Below are 9,083 nucleotides of genomic sequence, written 5' to 3' on the forward strand. Positions count from 1 at the left end.
TCCCATCCCATTAACACACTGATCACCGACACCAACAGTCCTGGGATCTCCTCTACCTCCCATCCCATTAACACACTGATCACCGGGACAAACAGTCCTGGGATCTCCTCTACCGCCCGCCCATTAACACACTGATCACCGACACCTACAGTCCTGGGATCTCCTCTACCTCCCGTCCCATTAACACACTGATCACCGGAACCGACAGTCCTGGGATCTCCTCTACCTCCCGTCCCATTAACACACTGATCACCGGGACCAACAGTCCTGGGATCTCCTCCACCTCCCGTCCCATTAACACACTGATCACCAACACCGACAGTCCTGGGAACTCCTCTACCTCCCGCCCCATTAACACACTGATCACCGGGACCGACAGTCCTGGGATCTCCTCCACCTCCCGTCCCATTAACACACTGATCACGAACACCTACAGTCCTGGGATCTCGTCTACCTCCCGTCCCATTAACACACTGATCACGAACACCTACAGTCCTGGGATCTCATCTACCTCCCGTTCCATTAACACACTGATCACCGACACCCACAGTCCTGGGATCTCCTCCACCTCCCGTCCCATTAACACACTGATCACCGGGACCAACAGTCCTGGGATCTCCTCCACCTCCCGTCCCATTAACACACTGATCACCGACACCTACAGTCCCGGGATCTCCTCTACCTCCCGTCCCATTAACACACTGATCACCGACACCTGCAGTCCAGGGATCTCCTCTCACTCCCGTCCTATTAACACACTGATCACCGACACATACATTACCGGGATCTACTCTACCTCCCGTCCCATTAACACACTGATCACCGGGACCGACAGTCCTGGGATCTCCTCTACCTCCCGCCCATTAACACACTGATCACCGACACCTACAGTCCTGGGATCTCCTCTCCCTCCCGTCCCATTAACACACTGATCACCGGAACCGACAGTCCTGGGATCTCCTCTCACTCCCGTCCCATTAACACACTGATCACCGGGACCTACAGTCCTGGGATCTCCTCTACCTCCCATCCCATTAACACACTGATCACCAACACCGACAGTCCTGGGATCTCCCCTGCCTCCCGTCCCATTAACACACTGATCACCGGGACCGACAGTCCTGGGATCTCCTCTACCTCCCATCCCATTAACACACTGATCACCAACACCGACAGTCCTGGGATCTCCTCTACCGCCCGCCCATTAACACACTGATCACCGACACCTACAGTCCTGGGATCTCCTCTACCTCCCGTCCCATTAACACACTGATCACCGGAACCGACAGTCCTGGGATCTCCTCTACCTCCCGTCCCATTAACACACTGATCACCGGGACCAACAGTCCTGGGATCTCCTCTACCTCCCGTCCCTTTAACACACTGATCACCGGGACCAACAGTCCTGGGATCTCCTCTACCTCCCGTCCCATTAACACACTGATCACCAACACCGACAGTCCTGGGATCTCCTCTACCTCCCGCCCCATTAACACACTGATCACCAACACCTACAGTCCTGGGATCTCCTCCACCTCCCGTCCCATCAACGCACTGATCACCAACACCTACAGTCTTGGGATCTCCTCTACCTCCCGTCCCATTAACACACTGATCACCGACACCCACAGTCCTGGGATCTCCTCGAACACCCGTCCCATTAACATACTGATCACCGAGACCTACAGTCCTGGGATCTCCTCTACCTCCCATCCCATTAACACACTGATCACCGACACCAACAGTCCTGGGATCTCCTATACCTCCCGTCCCATTAACACACTGATCACCGACACCGACAGTCCTGGGATCTCCTCTACCTCCCGTCCCATTAACACACTGATCACCGACACCCACAGTCCTGGGATCTCCTCTACCTCCCGTCCCATTAACACACTGATCACCGACACCCACAGTCCTGGGATCTCCTCGAACACCCGTCCCATTAACATACTGATCACCGAGACCTACAGTCCTGGGATCTCCTCTACCTCCCATCCCATTAACACACTGATCACCGACACCAACAGTCCTGGGATCTCCTCTACCTCCCGTCCCATTAACACACTGATCACCGGGACCAACAGTCCTGGGATCTCCTCTACCTCCCGTCCCATTAACACACTGATCACCAACACCGACAGTCCTGGGATCTCCTCTACCTCCCGTCCCATTAACACACTGATCACCGGGACCTACAGTCCTGGGATCTCCTCTACCTCCCGTCCCATTAACACACAGATCACCGACACCTGCAGTCCTGGGATCTCCTCTACCTCCCGTCCCATTAACACACTGATCACCGACATCTACAGTCCTGGGATCTCCTCTACCTCCCGTCCCATTAACACACAGATCACCGACACCTGCAGTCCTGGGATCTCCTCTACCTCCCGTCCCATTAACACACTGATCACCGACATCTACAGTCCTGGGATCTCCTCGAACACCCGTCCCATTAACATACTGATCACCGAGACCTACAGTCCTGGGATCTCCTCTACCTCCCATCCCATTAACACACTGATCACCGGGACCAACAGTCCTGGGATCTCCTCTACCTCCCATCCCATTAACATACTGATCACCGACACCTACAGTCCTGGGATCTCCTCTACCTCCCGTCCCATTAACACACTGATCACCAACACCGACAGTCCTGGGATCTCCTCTACCTCCCGTCCCATTAACACACTGATCACCGGGACCTACAGTCCTGGGATCTACTCTACCTCCCGTCCCATTAACACACTGATCACCGACACCTACAGTCCTGGGATCTCCTCTACCTCCCGTCCCATTAACACACTGATCACCAACACCGACAGTCCTGGGATCTCCTCTACCTCCCGTCCCATTAACACACTGATCACCGACACCGACAGTCCTGGGACCTCCTCTACCTCCCGTCCCATTAACACACTGATCACCAACACCGACAGTCCTGGGATCTCCTCTACCTCCCGTCCCATTAACACACTGATCACCGGGACCTACAGTCCTGGGATCTCCTCTACCTCCCGCCCCATTAACACACTGATCACCGACACCGACAGTCCTGGGATCTCCTATACCTCCCGTCCCATTAACACACAGATCACCGACACCTGCAGTCCTGGGATCTCCTCTACCTCCCGTCCCATTCACACACTGATCACCGACATCTACAGTCCTGGGATCTCCTCTACCTCCCGTCCCATTAACACACTGATCACCGACATCTACAGTCCTGGGATCTCCTCGAACACCCGTCCCATTAACATACTGATCACCGAGACCTACAGTCCTGGGATCTCCTCTACCTCCCATCCCATTAACACACTGATCACCGACACCAACAGTCCTGGGATCTCCTCTACCTCCCGTCCCATTAACACACTGATCACCGGGACCAACAGTCCTGGGATCTCCTCTACCTCCCGTCCCATTAACACACTGATCACCAACACCGACAGTCCTGGGATCTCCTCTACCTCCCGTCCCATTAACACACTGATCACCGGGACCTACAGTCCTGGGATCTCCTCTACCTCCCGTCCCATTAACACACAGATCACCGACACCTGCAGTCCTGGGATCTCCTCTACCTCCCGTCCCATTAACACACTGATCACCGACATCTACAGTCCTGGGATCTCCTCTACCTCCCGTCCCATTAACACACAGATCACCGACACCTGCAGTCCTGGGATCTCCTCTACCTCCCGTCCCATTAACACACTGATCACCGACATCTACAGTCCTGGGATCTCCTCGAACACCCGTCCCATTAACATACTGATCACCGAGACCTACAGTCCTGGGATCTCCTCTACCTCCCGTCCCATTAACACACTGATCACCGGGACCTACAGTCCTGGGATCTCCTCTACCTCCCGTCCCTTTAACACACTGATCACTGACACGTACAGTCCTGGGATCTCCTCTACCTCCCGTCCCATTAACACACTGATCACCAACACCGACAGTCCTGGGATCTCCTCTACCTCCCGTCCCATTAACACACTGATCACCGGGACCTACAGTCCTGGGATCTCCTCTACCTCCCGTCCCATTAACACACTGATCACCAACACCGACAGTCCTGGGATCTCCTCTCCCTCCCGTCCCATTAACACACTGATCACCGGGACCAACAGTCCTGGGAACTCCTCTACCTCCCGTCCCATTAACACACTGATCACCGACATCTACAGTCCTGGGATCTCCTCGAACACCCGTCCCATTAACATACTGATCACCGAGACCTACAGTCCTGGGATCTCCTCTACCTCCCGTCCCATTAACACACTGATCACCGGGACCTACAGTCCTGGGATCTCCTCTACCTCCCGTCCCTTTAACACACTGATCACTGACACGTACAGTCCTGGGATCTCCTCTACCTCCCGTCCCATTAACACACTGATCACCAACACCGACAGTCCTGGGATCTCCTCTACCTCCCGTCCCATTAACACACTGATCACCGGGACCTACAGTCCTGGGATCTCCTCTACCTCCCGTCCCATTAACACACTGATCACCAACACCGACAGTCCTGGGAACTCCTCTACCTCCCGTCCCATTAACACACTGATCACCAACACTGACAGTCCTGGGAACTCCTCTACCTCCCGTCCCATTAACACACTGATCACCGGGACCAACAGTCCTGGGATCTCCTCTACCTCCCGTCCCATTAACACACTGATCACCAACACCGACAGTCCTGGGAACTCCTCTACCTCCCGTCCCATTAACACACTGATCACCGGGACCAACAGTCCTGGGATCTCCTCTACCTCCCGTCCCATTAACACACTGATCACCGACACCTACAGTCCTGCGATCTCCTCTACCTCCCGTCCCATTAACACACTGATCACCGACACCTACAGTCCTGGGATCTCCTCTACCTCCCGTCCCATTAACACACTGATCACCGACACCTACAGTCCAGGGATCTCCTCTACCTCCCGTCCCATTAACACACTGATCACCGACACCTACAGTCCTGGGATCTCCTCCACCTCCCGCTCCCATTAACACACTGATCACCGACACCTACAATCCTGGGATCTCCTCTACCTCCCGTCCCATTAACACACTGATCACCAACACCGACAGTCCTGGGATCTCCTCTCCCTCCCGTCCCATTAACACACTGATCACCAACACCGACAGTCCTGGGAACTCCTCTACCTCCCGTCCCATTAACACACTGATCACCAACACCGACAGTCCTGGGATCTCCTCTCCCTCCCGTCCCATTAACACACTGATCACCAACACCGACAGTCCTGGGATCTCCTCTACCTCCCGTCCCTTTAACACACTGATCACCGACACCTACAATCCTGGGATCTCCTCTACCTCCCGTCCCATTAACACACTGATCACCAACACCTACAGTCCTGGGATCTCCTCTCCCTCCCGTCCCATTAACACACTGATCACCAACACCGACAGTCCTGGGAACTCCTCTACCTCCCGTCCCATTAACACACTGATCACCGGGACCTACAGTCCTGGGATCTCCTCTACCTCCCGTCCCATTAACACACTGATCACCGGGACCAACAGTCCTGGGATCTCCTCTACCTCCCGTCCCATTAACACACTGATCACCAACACCGACAGTCCTGGGATCTCCTCTACCTCCCGTCCCATTAACACACTGATCACCGGGACCTACAGTCCTGGGATCTCCACTACCTCCCGTCCCATTAACACACTGATCACCGACATCTACAGTCCTGGGATCTCCTCTACCTCCCGTCCCATTAACACACAGATCACCGACACCTGCAGTCCTGGGATCTCCTCTACCTCCCGTCCCATTAACACACTGATCACCGACATCTACAGTCCTGGGATCTCCTCTACCTCCCGTCCCATTAACACACTGATCACCGGGACCTACAGTCCTGGGATCTCCACTACCTCCCGTCCCATTAACACACTGATCACCGAGACCTACAGTCCTGGGATCTCCTCTACCTCCCATCCCATTAACACACTGATCACCGGGACCAACAGTCCTGGGATCTCCTCTACCTCCCGTCCCATTAACACACTGATCACCAACACCGACAGTCCTGGGAACTCCTCTACCTCCCGTCCCATTAACACACTGATCACCGACACCTACAGTCCTGGGAACTCCTCTACCTCCCGTCCCATTAACACACTGATCACCGACATCTACAGTCCTGGGATCTCCTCTACCTCCCGTCCCATTAACACACAGATCACCGACACCTGCAGTCCTGGGATCTCCTCTACCTCCCGTCCCATTAACACACTGATCACCGACATCTACAGTCCTGGAATCTCCTCGAACACCCGTCCCATTAACATACTGATCACCGAGACCTACAGTCCTGGGATCTCCTCTACCTCCCATCCCATTAACACACTGATCACCGGGACCAACAGTCCTGGGATCTCCTCTACCTCCCGTCCCATTAACACACTGATCACCAACACCGACAGTCCTGGGATCTCCTCTACCTCCCGTCCCTTTAACACACTGATCACCGGGACCTACAGTCCTGGGATCTCCTCTACCTCCCGTCCCATTAACACACTGATCACCAACACCTACAGTCCTGGGATCTCCTCTACCTCCCGTCCCATTAACACAATGATCACCAACACCGACAGTCCTGGGAACTCCTCTACCTCCCGTCCCATTAACACACTGATCACCAACACCGACAGTCCTGGGAACTCCTCTACCTCCCGTCCCATTAACACACTGATCACCAACACCGACAGTCCTGGGATCTCCTCTACCTCCCGTCCCATTAACACACTGATCACCAACACCGACAGTCCTGGGAACTCCTCTACCTCCCGTCCCATTAACACACTGATCACCAACACCGACAGTCCTGGGATCTCCTCTACCTCCCGTCCCATTAACACACTGATCACCAACACCGACAGTCCTGGGATCTCCTCTACCTCCCGTCCAATTAACACACTGATCACCAACACCGACAGTCCTGGGATCTCCTCTACCTCCCGTCCAATTAACACACTGATCACCGGGACCAACAGTACTGGGAGCTCCTCTCGCTCCCGTCCCATTAACACACTGATCACCGACACCGACTGTCCTGGGATCTCCTATACCTCCCGTCCCATTAACACACTGATCACCGGGACCTACAGTCCTGGGATCTCCTCCACCTCCCGTCCCATAAACACACTGATCACCAGGACCAACAGTCCTGGGATCTCCTCCACCTCCCACCCCAAAAACACACTGATCACCGGGACCAACAGTCCTGGGATCTCCTCTACCTCCCGTCCCATTAACACACTGATCACCGACACCTACAGTCCTGGGATCTCCTCTACCTCCCGTCCCATTAATACACTGATCACCAACACCGACACTCCTGGGATCTCTTCTACCTCCCGTCCCATTAACACACTGATCACCGACACGTACAGTCCTGGGATCTCCTCTACCTCCCGTCCCATTAACTGACTGATCACCGGGACCGACAGTCCTGGGATCTCCACGAACTCCAGTCCCATTAACTCACTGATCACCGGGACCGACAGTCCTGGGATCTCCACGACCTCCCGTCCCATTAACACACTGATCACCGACACTGACAATCCTGGGATCTCCTCTACCTCCCGTCCCATTAACACACTGATCACCGTCACCTGCAGTCCAGGGATCTCCTCTACCTCCCGTTCCATTAACACACTGATCACCGACACGTACAGTCCTGGGATCTCCTCTACCTCCCGTCCCATTAACACACTGATCACCGGGACCAACAGTCCTGGGATCTCCTCCACCTCCCGTCCCATTAACACACTGATCACCAACACCGACAGTCCTGGGATCTCCTCTCCCTCCCGTCCCATTAACACACTGATCACCGGAACCGACAGTCCTGGGATCTCCTCTACCTCCCGCCCATTAACACACTGATCACCGACACCGACAGTCCTGGGATCTCCTCTCCCTCCCGTCCCATTAACACACTGATCACCGGAACCGACAGTCCTGGGATCTCCTCTACCTCCCGTCCCATTAACACACTGATCACCGGGACCAACAGTCCTGGGATCTCCTCTACCTCCCATCCCATTAACACACTGATCACCAACACCGACAGTCCTGGGATCTCCACTGCCTCCCGTCCCATTAACACACTGATCACCGGGACCGACAGTCCTGGGATCTCCTCTACCGCCCGCCCATTAACACACTGATCACCGACACCTACAGTCCTGGGATCTCCTCTACCTCCCGTCCCATTAACACACTGATCACCGGGACCAACAGTCCTGGGATCTCGTCTACCTCCCGTCCCATTAACACACTGATCACCAACACCTGCAGTCCTGGGATCTCCTCTACCTCCCGTCCCATTAACACACTGATCACTGACAGCTGCAGTCCTTGGATCTCTTCTCCCTCCCGTCCCATGAACACACTGATCACCGACACCTACATTCCTGGGATCTCCTCTACCTCCCGTCCCATTAACACACTGATCACTGACAGCTGCAGTCCTTGGATCTCTTCTCCCTCCCGTCCCATGAACACACTGATCACCGGGACCTACAGTCCTGGGATCTCCTCTACCTCCCGCCCCATTAACACACTGATCACCGACACCGACAGTCCTGGGATCTCCTCTACCTCCCGTCCCATTAACACACTGATCACCGACACCGACAGTCCTGGGATCTCCTCTACCTCCCGTCCCATTAACACACTGATCACCGACACCCACAGTCCTGGGATCTCCTCTACCTCCCGTCCCATTAACACACAGATCACCGACACCTGCAGTCCTGGGATCTCCTCTACCTCCCGTCCCATTAACACACTGATCACCGACATCTACAGTCCTGGGATCTCCTCTACCTCCCGTCCCATTAACACACTGATCACCGGGACCAACAGTCCTGGGATCTCCTCTACCTCCCGTCCCATTAACACACTGATCACCGACACCTACAGTCCAGGGATCTCCTCTCCCTCCCGTCCCATTAACACACTGATCACCGGGACCTACAGTCCTGGGATCTCCTCTGCCTCCCGCCCCATTAACACACTGATC

Source organism: Heptranchias perlo, unplaced genomic scaffold (genome assembly GCF_035084215.1).
Source record: "Heptranchias perlo isolate sHepPer1 unplaced genomic scaffold, sHepPer1.hap1 HAP1_SCAFFOLD_250, whole genome shotgun sequence".
Lineage (NCBI taxonomy): Eukaryota > Metazoa > Chordata > Chondrichthyes > Hexanchiformes > Hexanchidae > Heptranchias > Heptranchias perlo.